At 42.6% G+C, this 21,492-nt stretch overlaps 1 protein-coding gene and 1 long non-coding RNA gene across 2 annotated transcripts in view; both read left to right on the plus strand.

Moving 5' to 3' along the window:
* PDK3 (pyruvate dehydrogenase kinase 3) overlaps window positions 1–21,492 on the plus strand; it is a 1,449,910-nt gene that overhangs the window by 592,793 nt on the left and 835,625 nt on the right. The window lies entirely within an intron of this gene.
* LOC147697829 (uncharacterized) lies at window positions 1,301–10,040 on the plus strand. Its single transcript, XR_015299166.1, has 2 exons — window positions 1,301–3,229; window positions 5,809–10,040. It is a non-coding gene; the product is annotated as an uncharacterized LOC147697829 (long non-coding RNA).

The following is a 21,492-nucleotide window of genomic DNA, read 5'->3' on the forward strand; positions in this document are numbered from 1 at the left end:
AGGAACCCAAATCAATATTGCTATGTTATGCCCTTGTACAGCTATAATCAATAATATCCCTATAATGGCATAGGAATCAGATCCATGTTTTAAGTAAATAGCCCTTGCAGTCCAAAGCATGGCAGAAGCTATTACCCTGGATTCCTAGAAAGCACAACGAGTTCTTTCGACACACCAAACCTCCAGCAACCTGGGAAATCCCCATTTGCTTTTGTTTTGATTTGTCGCTAAACTCCTGCGAACACTAAAGGAACAGTCAGTTCTTAGTGACATCTTTATTGACATCTTATGTCCAAACCTTACGTCAAACTCGGCACCATTCAGGTATAAATATACCAACGTTGCCTTAAGCAAACACGCGGTGGTGGTTTTGGAGCCGAGCAGCTATCTACTTGCCTGAGAGCCCAGCTGATGCGAGAGCCCACGGACGCTGCCCCTCCTCTTTGACGCACTGAGAGAGACGCTGTCTTTTCTCCTGCCGAGAAATCCAGCTCCGGTGTTCTCAGCCGCCTTCGCGGGCTGCTGGGATATCGAGTCCTGAAAGAGAGATACCAGACCTCCTACATTCTATTACCCAGGTATGGAGCTGACTAAATCCTTAAAGAGAATTCTTGAGTCAGATTCTTGGCAAAACCAACTTAACTTAAACTGCTACTTACTTACTCCTTCCCACGTATTAGGCTTAGGGCAGGTACACCGGGTTAGGCGTATTTAGAAGCACCAGTTGAGTACGTTAGTCATTGTATATATGTATGTATATATTTTATCAATTTTAAAGTATCCTATGGCTAAGAAACCATATCAATGCTTTTACAGTATTATTTCATAATACTCTTTTTACTGTACGCACTTTACTTTATACTAAGTATTGCAATTATGGCAATTCATTTCTCTTGCATGAGAAAGAAGACTGCTCAATAAACTACACCTTTTATTGAAAACGCCTGTCTCTCTTTTCTCTGCACTCTGGTGAAACTAAGTACGCACAATTGACTGAGTGAAATAGCTGTCTATTGTTTTCACACGACTCTAGAGATACACTCTTATTCTGAGGGAGCAAAGTTGTCATGTTATATGGTTGTCAGAAGCTAATCCCTTCTTGTCTATCCAGGGAGGTTAAACTCCTCCTCGTTTATTCGAGAAAGTTTCTAGTGACCTCTGAGCTAGCTGGCAAACCTTAAGTCTAATATAGTTAGTAGAGACCTAGTTGACCTCAGTCCTACGTCTACACTGCTGAATATATTATTCCAATGCGCAGAGCCTATTGGGAATATAGGAACTACACTACATGGCGCCCAACGTTTGGTAAGGCGATAAAACTAACGCAAGACGTTAGAGTAACTCCGTTGTGCTTTTTCACACAGACCCTTTTTCCCGTAAATACTCCAAAAGACGTCTGGAGTGGGTAAAAGGTTAAAATCCGCCGGAACTTAGTAGGAAGAGATTCCTATGTATAGTTTTTGGTTTTGTCAACGTTGAAGGATACAGAGTTCCAAAATATTGTGTATCTAATCTTTGTTTAGTTGAAACTTGATCTGCAACAAAAACTTTTCTGCCAGTAAAATGGGGGAAAGTGAAGACAAGAGGGAGGCAGCTAGAATAGCAGCACGACTCTTAAAGGAAGACACAAGTCTCCTACAGAATGACCTGAATGCTATACTCATTCCGGTCAACATAAGAAAAACTGTAACTCTTAAACTTATAGAAAACTGACTGACACCAGGAGGTGGTACAGTCATATTCGTGGTAGAGGCCCATGAATATCGGCAGACAGAGGTATTCTATTCATGGATAAACTTTCCAGCTGCAAACGCTGCAAGACACGAATTCCACTATTACAAAATAGAGGAACCTCCGGATGAATACACTCCTTTCGAGGTCGTTGAAATCCCACTAAATTACCAAGAGCACCTGCTCTGGTTTAAAGGCGCCCTAAAACATAATAATCAGATCACCAGGCTCGGTCCACTAGGTAGACCAGGAGCAAAGTGGCCGGTTCTAGCCAGCTACACACCACATCCAGACATCGAAAAAATGTCAGACCGGGAACTTTTAGCCCAGCTAAAAGTACTAATTAAAATACATAGACAATTAGTCCAATATGTAATGCGGACTTCGACAGTCCAACTAGCTATTAACATTCCACAGCTGACCCCTCATCAGGGAAACACTAACAAAATTACACCACAGAACATACAATCATGTCTTGGTAAAACACCCGCAAAACGGGAACAAATTCCATTCTGGCTAGCACAAAAGATAACTCAAATAGAGGCAGTATTCCCGAATACTACCCCTAGTGAGAAACACAGAATTCTGACTATCTGCCTTCCAATGGGGATAGCACCACATGTGGAGGATTGTGACACTTGGGGCACAGTCTTTGCTTCCATCTACACGAAAACACATGGTGTTCCGTCCATGGCGGTAATACCAGATGTACTAAGACAGATTCAAAATGAATACGGTCCAGAACCTGCTTTAACTCTGGGTATGAAATTACTGAAAGACATCAAGCAGGTCTCAGCTATATTATTAGCCAACATAAAAGGAGAAGCAGCATCTATGGCGATCCGCCAGAAATTGAAAGAAACAGATATAGCAGACCAACCAATTGAACTTGCCAGAATCATAGAAAAATCCTATGAAGAGCTAGGTAGAGATAGTTTGGGTGGGAAACCGGTAAAACCCCAACTAACTGAAAATCCTGAAAAGATATTTATTAAAAATAATCTAAACACTCCAAAAAAGAGCTGGGATGGAAATAAACAATCCACCCCCAAAGAAAAAAAATTCCAGTCCAGAGGAAGGTCTCCTCGGCGGAGAGAAAGATCTCCGGATCAAGGACACAAGTCTCCCCAGAGGGAGCCCTCTGAGAAAAGATACAACCTTAGAAATAGGGATAATTTGAAAAAGCCTGATAGATATCAAGATATTGATACACGTACCTCTCGATCTTTTCAGACTTCCTCACAGAAATCGGAAAGAAGAAGACGGTCAGAACACAGGGAAGAGCATGTCAAGTCCAAAGACACGGAACCTGCTCAAAGTAAAAAATTACAATGTCCAAGAAAGAAGGTAGCCAGTATTAAAATAATCAAACATGCCGAGGATACTGAGGACACAGCTGAAAAACGGAGAGTGGGCCCAGACAATGCTAGAAGTGACAATAGCTCGCAAGATCCTGATGAATCTTCTGGAGACAGTGGACACGAATGAATACATTCAGGTGGAAACTGCTGATACCAGAGTTAGCAAACCTCATAAAATATACGAAATAACATTGCGTATAGAGGGAGATAAGACTAGGAAAGTAAGGGGTCTGTTTTGGGATAACCGTTCAAAAGGCTATGACATCCTATCAGCTGAGAAAGACTGGCCACCAGAGTTTGTCAGGGAGTGCCCTCAAGGCGAATAAATGATTATGCCTGCCTTCTCAAATCATATTCCAATTCATAGAAAATACATATATGCAAGAAAATGGGCAGTAGCTCAAGCTCCTGCATTATATAAAAATCATGTAGGATGGGATGAGGACTCTCTTCCTCACAAAACCCAGTTAAAATGTCAACCAACTGCACAAAGGCAGTACCCAATTAAGCAAGAAGCTAAAAAACAAGTCAGGGAGATATTAGATCAACTTGAATACCAAGGGGTGATCGAAACATGCACCTCTCAAATGAACAATCCTTTGTTTCCTGTCTCCAAACCAGACGATTCGTATCGTCTAGTCTTGGACTACAGACACCTTAACTCATGTTGCAAGACATTTGCTGTACAAAAACTCACACAGTGCAGCACTTATGAATAACATCGTTCGTAAAAAATACAAAACAACATTAGACATCTCTAATGGATTCTTTTGTCAAAACATTGCACCTGAAAGCAGGTATTTAACCGCTTTCTCAATAATGGGGTCACAGAAAATGTTCTGTCGACTCCCACAGGGATTCAAGAATAGCCCAGGATTATTCTCTTGCTAGTTACTACAAATATATGACGATGAGGCATTATCTTATGTCGATGACATCTATCTCACAGATGATGACCTGGATACTCACTTGAAAAGAGTGAACACCATAATACTTGGGTTCGCAGCAGAGGGTTACAAATTCAACTTTAAAAAGTCACGAATTTCCCATCTAACTGTCCTGTTTTTAGGATATGAAATATCAAGTGAAGGCAAAAGCCTAGCAGACAACTTCTTAGAGAAGTGCGCTGTACTCCAAGCACCAAAAACGCTGAAGAACTTGCAATCAATACTAGGTTTCCTGAATTTCGGAAGAACTTACATTCTAAAAAACTTGCGACAACACACGCAACCTTGTAATCAGAGTCATCCCAGGAAGATGCGGATTCACGTAACTGACCTCTAATGAGGGAGAAACTGTACCAATAGCTTACAAATCACATTTGTACACAGAAGCTGAAAAAACATTTGGTCTTACAGAGAATATTGTAAATACGGTTCAAACTATTGTAGCAAAAGAAAGAGCCCAAGCCCAAGGCAGAAGAATAACTGTTCTTACAGCAGAATCAGCCCTTGAGGCTTTATTAAGGCCAGTTAATCTAAAAACTGTGGCATTAGATCCAAAATGGATACAGTGGGAAAATTCTCTTGATACCGAAGACGTGAATTACTATTTTGACCCGAACATGAAAAAACTGAAAGATCTAAAATATGAAGAAGAATATCCTCTGCCAATCGAAATTCTGCCTCTCCAACAGTACTCTTGTGTAATCTATATGGACAGATTTGTACAACATTACGATGTGGATAATAAATCCTACAATGCAGCATGCGCGATTGTTAAAGGTCGCTGGCGCTGTGGTAAATTCAGACCAAAAATAACAAAAACTGAATCACTGAGAAACTGTTCGGCTCAGCGAGCTGAAATCAGATCTTTAAAGATGGCACTTGAAAATGCGGATCGTGAATTCCCGACACTAATAGTGTGCGATTCACATTTTTGCGTCAAATCTTACAATAATAACTTGCAGAGCTGGGTTCAAAACGAGTACAAAGATGATACAGGTACCACAATAAAGCATAAGAAGCTTTGGGAACAGGTAGTTCTTTTACAGAACTACGAAAGACTCACGTGATACATACACTGAGTCATCAACGTGATGGCGTTCACGTTGCAGGGAATTCATTGGCTAATACAGCCACAGCGGAAGCAACTAAACCGGCTTCCGTAGCCAGAAAAAAGCGTTCAGAAAAATACATAGACGGGGAAACCATGCTGGCGGTAAAAACGTCTTCAAAAGACGACTGTGCAGCTCTACCCGTTAATTATCCACTCAATTATACATGCATAATTGATGCAAACTCCGTTCCTTTTGCTCGAATCCCTGGAGTGGGGGATGGAGTAATTCCAAACACGAACAGGAGAATCTTCTTAATAGCGGACGCACACATGGGATTGGGTCTGAGGCACAAACAGATCAAGGAATCTTTAAAAGAATTACAATCAGAATACTGGTGGCCGGGGATGAGCCTGCAACATTACAAATTTGCAAAGAGCTGCCCAAACTGCAACAGAGATCGTAGTAATGAACCGACCGGAGTATTGCCATGGCCATTCTTGTAGTTAGCATAAGGCTATCTATACGTAAAATCCAGCGCCCTATTAATTTCCTTTTTAAGACTAGATTCACTTAAAAATACAGACACCAGCGCTCGGCTGACGCCAGAACTGTTATAAAAGATTTGCGAGTCTTTATCGGCACATACGCAATTGGCATGCTACATTCTGACCAGGGTCCTGCTTTTAGCTCTCAAGCTTATAAGGAGGCCATGACCAGCATGGGCATTGCGTTGCGGTACTCTTGTCCCTTCCATCCTGAGGGAAATGGGATTGTGGAAAGAAAAAACCGGGACATAAAGCAATCTATAACGGCGAGGGTATTAGGTTCGGGTGATGGGTGGGTCCAACATTTAACAAGTGTCCAACGTAGTCTTAACAATCTGCCAAGAAATTCTCTAAAAGGTTTCAGTCCGTACGAACTATTGTTCGGAACTAGGATGCATATTCAGGACTTAGATAGTCAGAATTCAGTGGTAGAAAGAAAATGCTTTGATATCAAAGACCGTTTGGCTGTTTTACAGGAATTAAATGAAAAAAGAAAAGACTTGAGCAACATAAAGTTAAAACAGCAGCCGACAGCCACTGAAGATAAACCACCTGTCCCAGCAAGGCCTGTCTGGATTCCACAGATTGGGGATCTGGTCAGCGAGATGATCGCGGTGAAGAAGGAATTTGGGCCTTCTTACAGAAAAGCAGTACCTGTCTTAGCTGTCAGCGGAACAAGATCAGTTGTACTACCGCCCCTTGCTGGTAAAAAGGAGAACCGAGTTGTATCCATCGACCTGGTAAAACCACAATCATGTGGCCAATAATAAGTAGTAGGCCCAGTGGACTCCCAAGAAATAGCAGAATACCAACATTTGCTACAATCCAAGAGGTTCAAACTGAGATACTAATCACATTTGATAAACCTGCAGTGAATGAAAAAGGACTATGCAACAATGCCATGGAACTTGTGCCTCTGGATACCCAAATTGAACCAGTTCGTCTAGAAACACCAGTCTACAACGATGTAACTTCAGACTATGCAAATGAAAGAAAAAATGAAAAAGTAAAGGAAAATTCGGAAGCGATTCCAAAAATTGATAGAACTGCATCTGGCTACTTCATCAATTTCGATAACTTTTCTGAAGATCCAAGAGAACCTTAAGAAATGCCAATAACAAAAAGTTTCAAAGACAAATTAACTGAACTCTTTCATCAACTCAAAGATACCTATCTGAAATCTCCATGGATTGAATTTTGGATTGTGTTAGGTGTACTTTTCCTCCTGCTTTGGCTCATCATGGTACTTTGGTTTGGGAAAATTCATTGAGGGAAAATACAGTACAATGGACACAGCAAGTCAGAACATCAACTTAGTTCTAAAGCCACACAAGTCATCTCACATCGAGAAAAGAGAACTATCATCAGTGAACGTCACAGCCATTCCAATACCCGTTGGGGTAGCTTGGGACAAAACGGATTACGAAATCTATGGCCCAGTTGAACTCTTGAAATACCCACATCAGTTCAAGGTTTCGTTAAGTGACTTTGTAAAACCAAGCACATTCTCCGATGATTGGGACTTTGAAAGCATAAATAATATGATGTCAGATTTAGTAATGTCAGCAAATTTACAGAACATGATTACTTACATGGTTCGTCGAATTATGAACAAATGTACTGCTATAACCACTTTGCACATCACTATTTACATAAATCTGCTCAACCTAGAAATGTTTTAAGTATAATCAATGGGAACATTGTGCAACTCCACCAAAAGTCAGTTCGAAAACATTTTATGAGAAATTCCCATACTTCTCAGGGTTTAACACAAGTGATGCAGAAACGTTTTATTTTAAACTGTTAAATGATACAGGGAAAAAAACAATGTTGACAAATACTAAATTGATTTATTCTGAAACATTTTATGAAAAAATAATTACATTTGGTTTTGATTTCTGGAAAGACAACATTGAAACGAAAACCATCTGGGGTACAAAAAATTGGCAGGTCCAAGGTTTAGAAGCATTATTTAGAGCCTGCGTGATTCCAGAACAAATATTATTTCTGAATGACACCATTCAACAGACTACTTGTCTTGGATTAGCTAAGATTAAAGACTTAAACAAACCGTCTATTCTAAAGCCTATACCTGATAGTAATAGCACTACAGATGTGGAGATAGACATATCCAATATTTTACACCAAAACAGAACACTTCCTGATTGGAAAAGGTGGTTGATCTGGCCAACAGACACAAATAACTTTCAAGATAGATTCCTGAACAAAAAACAGGGGTTCAAAATGACCAGACTAGACCCTAGATACTCCCAGAGACAACATCCAGGGATAGTAACAACATACAGTGTAGGGAAACTATGCCTTGAATGGCTACAGACATCCACACTGGCTGAAATTAAGCAACACTTGACTTTACTTAAAGACGGAGCTGACTTGCGTGACTTCATAATGGGACCACGCAAACAGCGTCAAAAACGTTTCATAGCGGCATATACGCTGCGTACAACGAAGCTTGGAAAGTAACTCAAATTGAGACAGCAGAACAAATACGAGAAATTGATCGTATTAATTTGGAAAAATCACTTTCTGTTGTGGACAATGGGTTAATGACTCTGTCCTCCAGAATATATTCACTGGACAGTATTGTATCATCTGCTATCGATATAATAGATCAGGACTTACTAATGTTACAACACGGTCAGTCCCAATTACGTTCTATTGTACAGCTAGGCTGGACGTTGCAAAATCTGCGTTCGGGCTATGTGCAATGGCGTTTGATAAACACAACGTCATTATTCTCTATCTTTAACCTTACTGATAAACAAATTAGTTTGGCACAAAAAGGAACAGACTATACGATTCTGAGCATTGAAAAATTTGAGAGATTACCATTGACAATGTCAGAAAGACCTGTCATTGAATGGATAATACACGGAATAATTACAATTCCGATAACAACTTTCCAATTTAAATACTGCCAAGAGTATATACCAGCGGGCCAGTATGAAAGGTTGGGTAAAGGGTACATTAAGTCATCATGGAAATTGCCTTACACACACACATGTTATAGTGAAAAGAAACAGAATGTATTTCTTAGTGGTAACAATTGTAAACAATCACTAAGCGGTATACTTCTGTGCCAAGGTATTAATTTGCATGAGCCCTGTGATGGGACTTCAAATAACCTTTCATGTCACCAGCACGGCACACCTGCAACACAGATAGAGCCATTCTTTAGACGGCTTTCTAACGGGAGCTATATTCTAATAATGGACCACAGCTGTTGTGGCATGGTGCCAGGGAAAGCCTATCTCGTAAGCGTTAGTTCCATGGTCACTTGCTGTATGCAAGTATTGTATCCAAACAGCTCTCCAGATAGGGAGGCGACGATTTGGCCTTCTTTGAATATCTCTTCTATACGAATTGATACTTTAAGCATAATGAAGTCTGTTCTTTTACAGACAACCGTGCCCGCGGCCCATCTCGCAATTGCCATACCTTTCAAAGGTATTGGAAAAATTAGTGAACAAACAGTTATCAAACTATCTGGAAATCAATGACCTGCTCGACGTCTCGCAGACGGGCTTCAGGTCGAACAACAGTACAGAAACAACTTTATTGGCAGTACTGGATGACATCAGAAGCCATAATGAAGGTAAAACGGTGGCCCTGATATTGTTAGATTTATCAGCGGCTTTTGATACCGTATCTCATAACCTCCTGATGCAAATGTTAGCTGCAAAAGGACTGCAGGGAAAAGCCCTGACCTGGCTGAATTCTTTTTTAACAGACAGATCACAATCTGTCCGATTAGGCAGCTTCACCTCTACAGCCTGTAAGATCAAGTATGGTGTACCACAGGGGGCATCATTAAGTCCAACATTATTTAATGTTTATGTATCGTCACTGGCCACGATCGGTAAAAAGTGGGGCGTTAACATCTGCTCATACGCCGATGATACACAACTAATGATTGCCTTAGATGGTGAAGAAGATCCCAAAAATAGACTACTCAACTGCCTTTCTGAACTATCCAGATGGATGCATAATCACTGCCTGAAATTAAATGCCGATAAATCGGAGATTTTACTGTTCGGCGGTTCCCAACAACTCTGGGATGACACATGGTGGCCCAACATTCTTGGTGCCCCCCCCCCCAAACCAACCCAGATGGCAAGGAATTTGGGAATCTACATTGACAATAAATTGTCAATGAATAACCATGTGACAACTATCTGTGGTAAAGGCTTTGCACTACTGAAAATGCTACGAAGAGTGTTTCCATGGATTCCCCTGGAATGTAGAAAGATCCTAGTACAGTCACTATTAATCAGTAGACTGGACTATGGGAATTTCCTATTCGTCGGCATGGCAGATTACCTATTCTCAAAACTACAGCTTGTTCAAAATGCGGCAGCAAAAGCCGTATGTAACAAAAGAAAATATGACTCCGCTACAAGCTGTCTGAGAGCCTTACACTGGTTGCCAATGAGAGAAAGAGCCACATTTAAAATACTATGCCTCACCCACAGAGCATTGCACAAAACAGGTCCAACCATCCTAAAAAACAGAATTAATTTCTATGTTCCACATAGAAATCTTCGCTCCCAACATACAGCAAGAGCGACAACCACTAGAATAAAGAAGGTTAGGACGGGAGGCCGTGCCTTCTCACACTTAGCAGCAAACCTGTGGAACAATTTACCGACAGATCTGAGACTCACAGATGACCATCTTGTCTTCAGGAAAAAACTCAAAACAACACTGTTCCCTAATACCCATTAAATCACAATATCACCATCAACAACTACCAGTTACACGTACACTGTTAATTTTAGCGCCATGATATCCTTTTAGGATGAATGTTAGCGCTTTATAAATACTTTTACCATTACCATTTAACGTCCTCAAAAGAAACGTATGATCTCCTAGTTGCAAGGACAACGGCAGAGATACATACCCTTTTATCAACAAATTGCCCCGTGCATTTCGTAGAAATGCTAAGCCAAATTCTAAATATGTCTGATGCCAGTGGTATCCCACATATATTTAAGACAATTTTTTCGGGACTGTTAACACCCTTCGAAGCAGTTCTGGGCATTTTTCCCAATTTTGTCCATTCTGTCTTTGGCATACCCCTTCTTTTGGGACTCGTAGCAGGTATTTTATTTTTGACCCTTCTGCTCCGATATGGCAAGCCAAGTCACAGACAAGACTCCAGCAACGATGGAAGAAACGATCCTAGCTATACGCTATCGGGACCGCATAACTAAAGTCCTTGGATTAGCCCGGCTAAGAGATCTGAATATGACCTGGTTTCTTTCATTCAGACCAATCTGGCAAAATTGCATCCTACCTGTGCTTCGATGTATGCTATGCGGAGAAGAATGCGTGTTGGACGTCTGTCTTACACTACCATCAGCAGTACCATTGGATACAGATACTTTGCTAAGTCCTGTAACGGCTCATGCATTGTGTTGTCCCCAGCGGCTACCCATTCTGATGACGGCATTCGTTGAGACTTCACCACTACGATTAGGTGGCAGTGAAGTACGAGATAAGAGCAGCATCACCCAGGTACGATATTCTGTGAGCATTGCTGATCCTAACATCGATGATAGCAATCATTCTCACGACTGCACTGTTGCGACACTTTCAAACTTGGTCAAACTTTCACCTGATGTCGTAGACCAATTTTTTGCAAGTCTGTCTGAAATGATGTTCTCCCCTGAACATAAAGAATAACTTTTTAAGCAACGAGCAGCCAGCGTTCCCCTGAACTCTGAATTTGGCCTTCAGATTTGATAAACAAAAGCTACTGAAAACATTTGGAACTATTTTTCCCCTGAAAGCGAAATTATTTTTTCAAAATCTTCCAAAATATTTTCCTTTTTCTGGCACATGAACTCTGCTTAAAGTAGAACTATTCTTAAAGAACGGAGCTTCTATTTTTAGAAAACTCTAGAGACAATATATTACCTCAGCCTCTAGCACATTTTACAGCAACTGTATTTATATGTGATGGAATGGTCTCGACCTTCTTTTCTGTATTAAGAGCCATTTCATGTGTAATTTCGCAAATCGTTCAGCTAATATATATAAGCATGTTTAACTGAATGATTACACTGCTTGAAAAGCGTGCAGTACCAATAATCATTTTCGTGTATTCCAAATACACCATTTCAAAGGCATAAAATGTATGTTGGGGTGGGTTTGAATACACATGCACCTTTTAAATGTTTACTATTGCTTAGTTTTAGTAATGATGGACATTAGATCGAGGAGTGGGTGTTGTGGTTTATCCAGGAACCCAAATCAATATTGCTATGTTATGCCCTTGTACGGCTATAATCAATAATATCCCTATAATGGCATAGGAATCAGATCCATATTTTAAGTAAATAGCCCTTGCAGTCCAAAGCACGGCAGAAGTTACTTCCCTGGATTCCTAGAAAGCACAACGAGTTCTTTCGACACACCAAACCTCCAGCAACCTGGGAAATACCCATTTGCTTTTGTTTTGATTTGTCGCTAAACTCCTGCAGACACTAAAGGAACAGTCAGTTTTTAGTGACATCTTTATTGACGTCTTATGTCCAAACCTTACGTCAAACTCAGCACTTTTCAGGTATAAATATACCAACGTTGCCTTAAGCAAACACACGGTGGTGGTTTTGGAGCCGAGCAGCTATCTACTTGCCCGAGAGCCCAGCTGATGCGAGAGCCCACGGACGCTGCCCCTCCTCTTTGACGCACTGAGAGAGACGCTGTCTTTTCTCCTGCCGAGAAAGCCAGCTCCGGTGTTCTCAGCCGCCTTTGCGGGCTGCTGGGATATCAAGTCCTGAAAGAGAGATACCAGACCTCCTGCATTCTATTACCCAGGTACGGAGCTGACTAAATCCTTAAAGAGAATTCTTGAGTCAGATTCTTGGCAAAACCAACTTAACTTAAACTGCTACTTACTTACTCCTTCCCACGTATTAGGCTTAGGGCAGGTACACCGGGGTAGGCGTATTTAGAAGCACCAGTTGAGTACGTTAGTCAATGTATATATGTATGTATATATTTTATCAATTTTAAAGTATCCTATGGCTAAGAAACCATATCAATGCTTTTACAGTATTATTTCATAATACTCTTTTTACTGTACGCACTTTACTTTATACTAAGTATTGCAATTATGGCATCATTTCTCTTGCATGAGAAAGAAGACTGCTCAATAAACTTCACCTTTTATTGAAAACGCCCGTCTCTCTTTTCTCTGCACTCTGGTGAAACTAAGTACGCACAATTGACTGAGTGAAATAGCGGTCTATTGTTTTCACACGACTCTAGAGATACACTCTTATTCTGAGGGAGAAAAGTTGTCATGTTATATGGTTGTCAGAAGCTAATCCCTTCTTGTCTATCCAGGGAGGTTAAACTCCTCCTCGTTTATTCAAGAAAGTTTCTAGTGACCTCTGAGCTAGCTGGCAAACCTTAAGTCTAATATAGTCAGTAGAGACCCAGTCGACCTCAGTCCTACGTCTACACTGCTGAATATATTATTCCAATGCGCAGAGCCTATTGGGAATATAGGAACTACACTACAGTGATGCTAGCCCCTGTGTCTCTAAAGGCCTCAACTTTCAGACCATTGATGAGGGGCTCCTGTCAGTAATTGCTCAAAATGTTTGGGCAAGTAGTGAAGTTGGCAAACCCCATGCCATTATCACAAACAAGAGTAGCTATGTTAGGGGACCTGGTTAGGCCAGATTCCACCTGTGTTCCAAAAGTAAACCCAGCCAAATTCTTGGGGGTGCTCCCACCACCTGGGGGATTACTGCTAACAGTAACAGGAGGTGCTGGAGCTTTACTTGGAGGTATGTTTTCTTTATTACTATTCTTTGGACAACAGCTGTCTGTTTTCCAGTGGCCAGTCTGTTTACAGGCATGGCAGTACGTTTTCTTCTGGGTAGAGGAGTTGTTCTGGGACCCACTCCCATCCTTAGAGTTTTGGGGCCCTGTGGGAGACTTGTCTTTAGATTTATCCCCACCCTCCTCTGGAGCCTTGGAAGTATCCTTCTTTTGGTTATTACCCTGATTCTTAGGCCTAATCCTGGTTCTGACCCATTTGTCTGCCCTCTTACCCAATTCTTGTGGAGAGGTAAAATCTGACTCCACCAGGTGCTGGTGCAAAAGCTGGTCCTGACAATTAATTAGGATCTGCTCCCTCATAGTCAAATTATACAATCTTGTGTAGTCATGTACTTTGCTGCCATTTAGCCAACCTTCCAGAGCCTTAGTAGCACAATCTACAAAATCAGTCCAGTCCTGTGTCTGTCTTTTCTGGGTGTCTCTGAACATTAACCTGTACTGTTCAGTGGTTAAGCCAAACCCATCTATTAGAGCACTCTTCAGGACAGTGTAGTTTTTAGCATCCTCCTGTCTAACAGTGAGGAGCTTATCTCTCCCTTTTTCAGAAAAGGAGAGCCATAAGATTGCAGCCCACTGGTCCTGAGGAACCTGCTGTACCATGCAGGCTCTCTCAAGAGCAGTTATCCACTTGTGGTTGTCATCCCCATCTTTGTAGGGGGGCACAATCTTGCTCAGGTTTCTATTATCATAGGACCTGTCTTTATCTCTAGGGATAATGTAGCTGCCACCCGTGTAATCGAATCCACACAATTTTTGCTCTCTTGCTAAAGCAAGTTTAGCTTGAGCCAGGGCTACCTCCTCTTTCTCTATCTGGATTTGGACAGCTCTCATCCTAAGCTCTTGTTCTTTTCTCTGGGGGGAAGTCATTCCCCTTTGAGAACCCCTTGAGGCATTAGAATTATTAGAGTCCCTGGAGGGAGATCTAATCCTTCTATAGCCTTGGTCAAGTCTATTATTGTTATGTTATGTTATGTTAAAATGCTCTTTTATAGCGCACGGCTACTCCAAGGAGTGTCCTGGCGCTTTGGCAAAGAGGCTAAGGGATAGACGACAAAACACAGCGCAGCATACATGAAAAGAGAGAAAATAGAGACCAGTTACTGGGTAAAAAGCCAAGTCTTAAGTCCCTTTCTAAAGGAAAGCAAATCATCAGTTTTCCTGAGTAGAACAGGGAGATCATTCCAGCCTTGAGTCGCTAGAAATCGAAAGGAACGTCCTCCGATTCTAGTCAGACGGATAGAGGGAATCAAAGCTTTGGAAAGAGACGCAGATCGTAACGTCCTACGAGGCACATAGAAAGTCAGGCGTTTCTGAAGGTATTTGGGGCCTATTCGATGAAGAAACTTGTAGGCAAAAGTAAGCGCCTTGAAAACAATCCTTTTGGCAACTGGGAACCAGTGCAATTTCTTAAGCAGCTCTGTGGCTCCAGCTCTGCGCTGGAGACCAAAAATGGCTCTAGCTGCAGAGTTCTGCACAATTTGCAATCGAGGCCAAGAGGTATTTCGGCAGGCCAAGATAAAGAACGTTTGCGTAATCAAGGCGCGAACCTATCAAGGCCTGCACGATGATCTTTCTATGCTTCAGCGAAAGCAGTGGAAGAAACTTCCGCATCATCTTTAAAAGGCTGAAGCATTTGCCTGGAAAGGTGGTGTCCATCTCCATTCCCATGTAGCCTTAAGTTGGCCTGGTTCAGTGCTCTGACTTGAACTTGACCATCCCCCCTTTGGTCATCTGACTCATTTCCATCCTCATCCTCTATTTCTATAGGATCTGCTTCTGGGACATTATTGTTATCAGGGGAGGTTCTTCCTTCTCCTGACCCTGAGGGATCTGCACTAGCTTTCTCAAGATCATCCTTCTCTAGGATGGCTATCAGGATAGGGATGGTAGGGTTGTGACCCTTTTTCAGCCCCCTTGAAGTGCATAAAGCACTCAAGTTCTTGTGGCTGAGGTTTTCATAACTGGATGGTGCCTTTGGCTGGTCACCTACAGGTAGGGAGCTGGAAGCTTCACCTGTTCCAGACATGACTAGTGAGGTGTAAGTGGTGAACTTATCTACACTAAGTGATTTCCTACTGTACCTTGCTAGTGAGTTGTAGGCAGGGTGTGCTAAGCCCTTTAATCTACAACTACTAAGTTCAGTAGAACCTAAATATGCTAAGCTTTGTTTATATGTACCTAAGTACTTAATGTGATCTTTCAATTTGATAAAAAGATTGCAATGGTAAAACAACAGCAAGGTCAAATCCCAACCGCTGCACACCAACGTGAGAAGTTGGCCTGGTATATGATGTCCACAATTCTATGGGCACCTTGTATCAGTCCAAACAATCCCTTATGGTGGTGGTTGTAAAGTCAACCTTATAGACAAGCTATCCTAGGGGTAGCATGGACTAAGCAGCCTTCAGGCTAAACTCAAGAGGGCATGTGAAGCCAGCTGTTTTACCAAATGCAATCCTGTAATATCAAATGAAATGACACCACACAAGTTATATATTATAAAAATATATGTATTTATTCTCAGAATAATCCTCTATACTCTTTATGAGTCTAGAAGCACAAGTGTTTAAACAAAAGCACAGTATAACATATGTAAGTTGCACAATTATGGATGAGGCCCAGGGGCCACGCAAACCATATACTAAAATAGTGGTATAAGTATCTCTAATCGAACAGTGGTAAGGCATGGGGCCTTGGGAATCGCTGGGGCTATTCGGGACTAGCAGTGGTGAAGTCGGGAAAAGCCCGCGGGACTCGGGTGCAGCGCTTAAAGCACACGCATATACCAATGCAAAGTCAATGGTGCGTAAAAGTTACAAAGTTACTGTTTTATGAGTCTTCCGACTGGACTAGAATTACCAAACTTTAGACTTAGACACTAGAGGTGTATACCAATACAGGAGCACCAGCGTTCATGAGTTACCTCACCCACAGGAAGCGGTGCATAGGTGCCAAAGTGTGTCGGGTTTCGTCACGCAGTCTGACGGTGCCTGGAGATGAAGATGCTGCAGGCGCCCAGGAGAGAAGAGTCCGGTTGGATCCAAGGGTGGATCGAAGATGTAGAGTACCTGAAAGCAAAGGGGACAGAGTCTGTGTCACTCAGCAGTGACCAGGGTGGAACCAGGAAGGAACCAGGCAATGTCGGGTGCAATCATTTGGTTGTCGTGAAGCTTGTCTCCGCTGCCATGTGGACTCTGGGGCACCGAGGATGTCCAGGAGTGGATCACGAGCTGTCCCACGAAGGCTCTCGCTGTCGGCGGTGTCGGCTTCCGGATCGGAGCAAACAAACCTTGGCAAATGCAACCCACGCAGGATTCGAAGATCGCTTCTTACTCGGACCAGCAAGGTCAGAGCGGTGGCTCCTTTTCAGGGGAGCGAAGGCAAGTCTGGAGCAACCAGTAGACTAGTAGTGCAAATTCAAAGGTTCGTCGGTACTGGGGCTGCTAGCCAACGGGCAAGCGACCGGACTAATGCGTTGAGCAGGAAAATGCAAAAGGGCCCCCACGCAGCACTCGGTGAGTGTGGAGGGGGTAGCTTTGGTGCAAAAGCTGCTCAGGGCTGGGGCTTCTCAGACCCCAATGCACAGCGTCGAGGGAGCCTCGGGAGCTGCACGGTCAGCACTTCGTGGTTTCTCCAAGATGGCCGGCCCCACGCTTCAGGTCGCCTCCACGGGTCTCAGACTTGCTGGGACTGTGGATCGGGCTGTTCGAAGGCAGGAACGCTGGGTCTTGTCGATCTCTGTCGCTCGAGTTCCGGCGGAAACTGCAACAAATTAAACGGTGAGGCGATGGATGGTGCCTGTTTGCACAGGGTGGTCACTCCTTGACCACAAGGGAGATTCTTCAGTCTTCCACTTCGAGTGGGATGTCGAAGGGTCCAGAGTTTTGTTTCATAAGTTTCAGTCAGGATAATCCGTGTGCGTGAGCACTGCTCCCACCTTTATTCCAAATCTGTGTGGGATCACCTGTAAGGTCCCTCCTATGGGTGGACCAGGGAGAGGGGTGGTTACACCCCTTTCCCTTTGTCCAGTTTTACGCCAGGACTGGGGCTGGTGTGCCCCTGAACCGGTTTGACTGGTTTATGCAAGGGAAGCCTTCTGCTCCCCAGGCTGTGTCTAGTTTCATTCAACCCACCCTGCCCCAATCCACTATCTCCTCTCTGGGGAGGTGTATCACCTCTCTGCGACAGGAAACCTTTTTTCCAGGCCTCCCCTGCCAAGTTTCGGTCAGCAGTAGGAGGTCAGACTCATGTCTGTGGCAGCAGCATCCATTTTGAGATGCTGAGGCTCTGGTTAGAATTAACTGCGTTTTAGCAAAGTAACATGTCTTCTCCCTCTAGAAGGGTGGAATGCTACCCCCGTCGCCAGGACTGGTGAGGGGGTAGTATTCCAAAGCGTATGACACCTTACACGACATGTTTTGATAAAGCCAAACCAAAGTTAGCACATAACCGCGAGGATTATAATGCACTTAAGAGTATATGGTACGGCAATATCCCGGAACAGCTTAGGTTGTTGGTCCCGACAGCTGCAGACAGGCTCAGCTCATGCTAGAGCACCATCTCACATAAAACCAAGCACTCTGCCTCCAGGATTGTTAAGGCCTGCCATAGGAGTGACTTATAGGTATATATGTGTTCAGATATAAGTGTAGATATAGATATACTATATCTAAGCAAGGGGTGATTACACGACCTTGCTTCAGCTGAGTGATCAACCAGTTGTGTCAGTTTGGATAGCCAGCCAGGGGTGGCAAAAGACATGCTGCAGCCCCTGTTAGGCCTTGGATGTACCTATGCCCTGGGCACCTATAGTGCACTGTACAGGGGCTGATAAGGTGACCCAAGCCAATTGGGTATGTACCTAGGGCACATGGAATCCATTTTACAGTGAGAGCAGATAGCCTGGGGCCCTGAATAGCGGGTTCCCAGGCCAACTAAGTCGAAAACCAGCTAAACACAAGGCAAAAAATCTGGGGTAACCATAGTCAGGTATCCACCTTCCTACACACTTGTATTCCTTAGCTAAAGCACGCTTTGCTTCCATGAAGAAAATCCTTACACCCGTGCAAACAACTATTCTGAAGGAGAACCCTATGGCACAGGAAAACATATCATTATTGTTCTTCCCTTACCAGCTCTAGAAGTGGGCCATCAAGGAAAGCATTCCTAATGCTCACGCCCTACAACCAAAGTGGGTGCAGTGTGGCCCATTCCTTAAATGCAGTGGATGCAAAGTTCCAGCATGATTCTACTCTTTGTACACAGGGGTTTCCTTAATATAAACAACACATTTCTCAAGCTCCAGTCACTTTACCTATTGAGCCTTACCAGAGTGTATTCTACACAGATGGCTCTGCCCAACCGGCGGTAGGAGCAAAATACAAGTACTCCACAGCTTGCCTAGCAGTCCACGGTATAGTGAAGGATGGTGAATGACTTTCACAGTGCATAAATGCTAAACTTTTAGTTGACAGCACAGCATGGCATGCAGAACTACATGCTCTGTAAGTTGCACTACAAAAGGCTGACTCATCAGTTTCCACACTTATTGTGTCCGACTCTTCCTTCTGTGTGTGTTTGGTTACACTGTTGACTTGCAGCATTGGCATTTGAATGGATTCAAGAAAGAAAAGGACACACCCATAAAGAATAAACAACTGTAGGGAAAGGTAGCTGTATTTCAAGACAAGATTCCATTGCTCTATCTGAGGCACACTTTGGGTTATCAACGTGGTGCCATTCAAACCAACAAGAACTCTGCCGCCGACCTAGTGCCAAAGACTGAAATTCAGACTGTTAGAGAAGCAGTCCTAACCAGATCTCAAACGAAGATCGACACAGATATCTAAACAGCCATAAATACAACCAAACAAGGTGGGAAGCCTCCTGTATGTAGGCTTTCCTCCTAAATACTCATACGCCCTTAATTCACAAACATTTCTGTAATTACACTACCAGGAGTGGGAGACAGGGAATACCTAATAAACTGTCCATATTAGATTTAATGAAAGAAGCCCATGAGGGATTGACATGTGTATATTTAGGGATCAACGCAACCTTAGCAATGCTACAGCAACGCAATATATTGGTGGCCTGGTTTGTATTCACAAGCTGGGATTATGTTAGGCAGAGTTATATTTTTCAGCAGATTAAACCCTCCTCTGTCAAAAGACCCTCGCTGATTCTCCTCACAATCTCCATCATCGCCTTTTGGGTGATTTAGTTGGATCACATCAGTCTCCTTTACTCGGACAACCAATATAAGTTCATATCGGTACCAATTGACTTGTTATTGTTTCCAATGGGTGTGGCCACAGAGAAATGCAAACGCTTCAGCAGTAGTAAAGGATTTCAGTGTCTGGTAGCGATTGGGGGCAGTTAATTCCTTTTATTTAGATATCAGTACTGCATTTGCCTCCAAGGCTTATAGGGATTCAATGTATTCTGTTGGTGTTTGTCTGCAATTCAGTGAACCCATTCATAATTGAATGAAATGGTGTTGTCGAACGTGCCAGCGGCAAAATTTAAAAGCCTTAACTGCTAGGCTTTTCTAGGGTACCAAGTGCATGTCTTAGTTGGTACCATAATCTGTATGGAGTCCAGAGAGCATTGAATAACTTGCCTAGACATGTATTGGGAGAACGCACCCATACAAGGTTCTCTTTGGAGTTCCTATATATGTGCCTGGCTTAGATATTCTGGGAAGGTGGCAGATGAAAAGAAAATTAATTTGGAGAAAGGTTCATATGTTTTGCAGAGTATACAAGCTGTCTAACGTGGATCACTCTGAAACCCCCACCTGTGAAGAGAAGGATATCACTGCTGCTGATGGGTGGGTTCCCAAAATTGGGGACGTAATTCATGAAAAAATCCACAACAAACAAGCTTTTGAGCCATCCTACAAACCACTGTCTCTATTCTTGGCGTAAAAGGCAACAGAACTGTCATCCTGCCTCTTTTTCCTGGCTACATGGTCAATTGACACTTGTCTGTTTCTTCTTTAAAGAGAAGAGAAGTGTCTATCGACCATGTGAAAAATACTATAGGAATAGAGCTGGACACTTGCTCTACGAATTTGTTGTAAATAGTATGTTGATTTTTCTAGTTGTAGTAAGTTATTGGTGTACTGGAAAGTATCGCCTTCTGGTCATAGGCGTGTCTGAATACAAGAAAGTTTTGCTTCCCTCATGGGGGAGCGTCCCTTGCATGCACTGCCAGAGTTCCCAATGGAGGACAATATTCGCCCTAAGTATTTTGTAGATACCAAATTTATTCAGATATTAATTTTTCAAAGTTTTTCCTATTTGAAGTTTCTTGTTCAAATAATGCATTTGATGTATAGCCAATTCAAAAAATATTTTTTGTATATTGATCATTTATGCGTGTCCATAATAGGACTTGTCATCATTCATTCTTGTATACATCCCCAATGCATTTCAGGCTCCCATTTGCCCTTCATCAAGAGCTAACTTCGCAAAACCGTGAACTTGGGACCTCGCATTCTGTTCGGTAGCAATAAGACCCAAGGTCCCATGTTCACGATTTTGCAAAGTTACCCCCTGATGAAGGGCAGATTTGAGCCCGAAATACACTGAGGATGTATATAAGAACAAATGATGACCAGTCCTGTTATGGACACGCATAAATGATGAAGCTACAAAAATGTTTTGTTGCATTGGCTATACATCAGAAACTATACTTGAACAAGCAACTGCAAATAAGAAAAACTTTGAAAAATTAATACCTGAATAAAGTTGGTATCTACAAAATACTTAAGGTGAATATTGTCCTCCATTGGGAATGGCAGTGCACTCAGGGGACGCTTCTCCCATGAGGGAATCATAATTATTTTTGTAAAAAAACACTATATGTCCAGGCCTCTAAAGCAGGCCTTCACAGACAATAAGTAGGATTCAGAGTAGTGCCTCTCCACCTCTCTCAACTCTGAAAACCCTGCATCCTGAACAAATCAGTCACT

Source organism: Lissotriton vulgaris, chromosome 8, assembly GCF_964263255.1.
Source record: "Lissotriton vulgaris chromosome 8, aLisVul1.2, whole genome shotgun sequence".
NCBI classification, from domain to species: Eukaryota; Metazoa; Chordata; class Amphibia; order Caudata; family Salamandridae; genus Lissotriton; species Lissotriton vulgaris.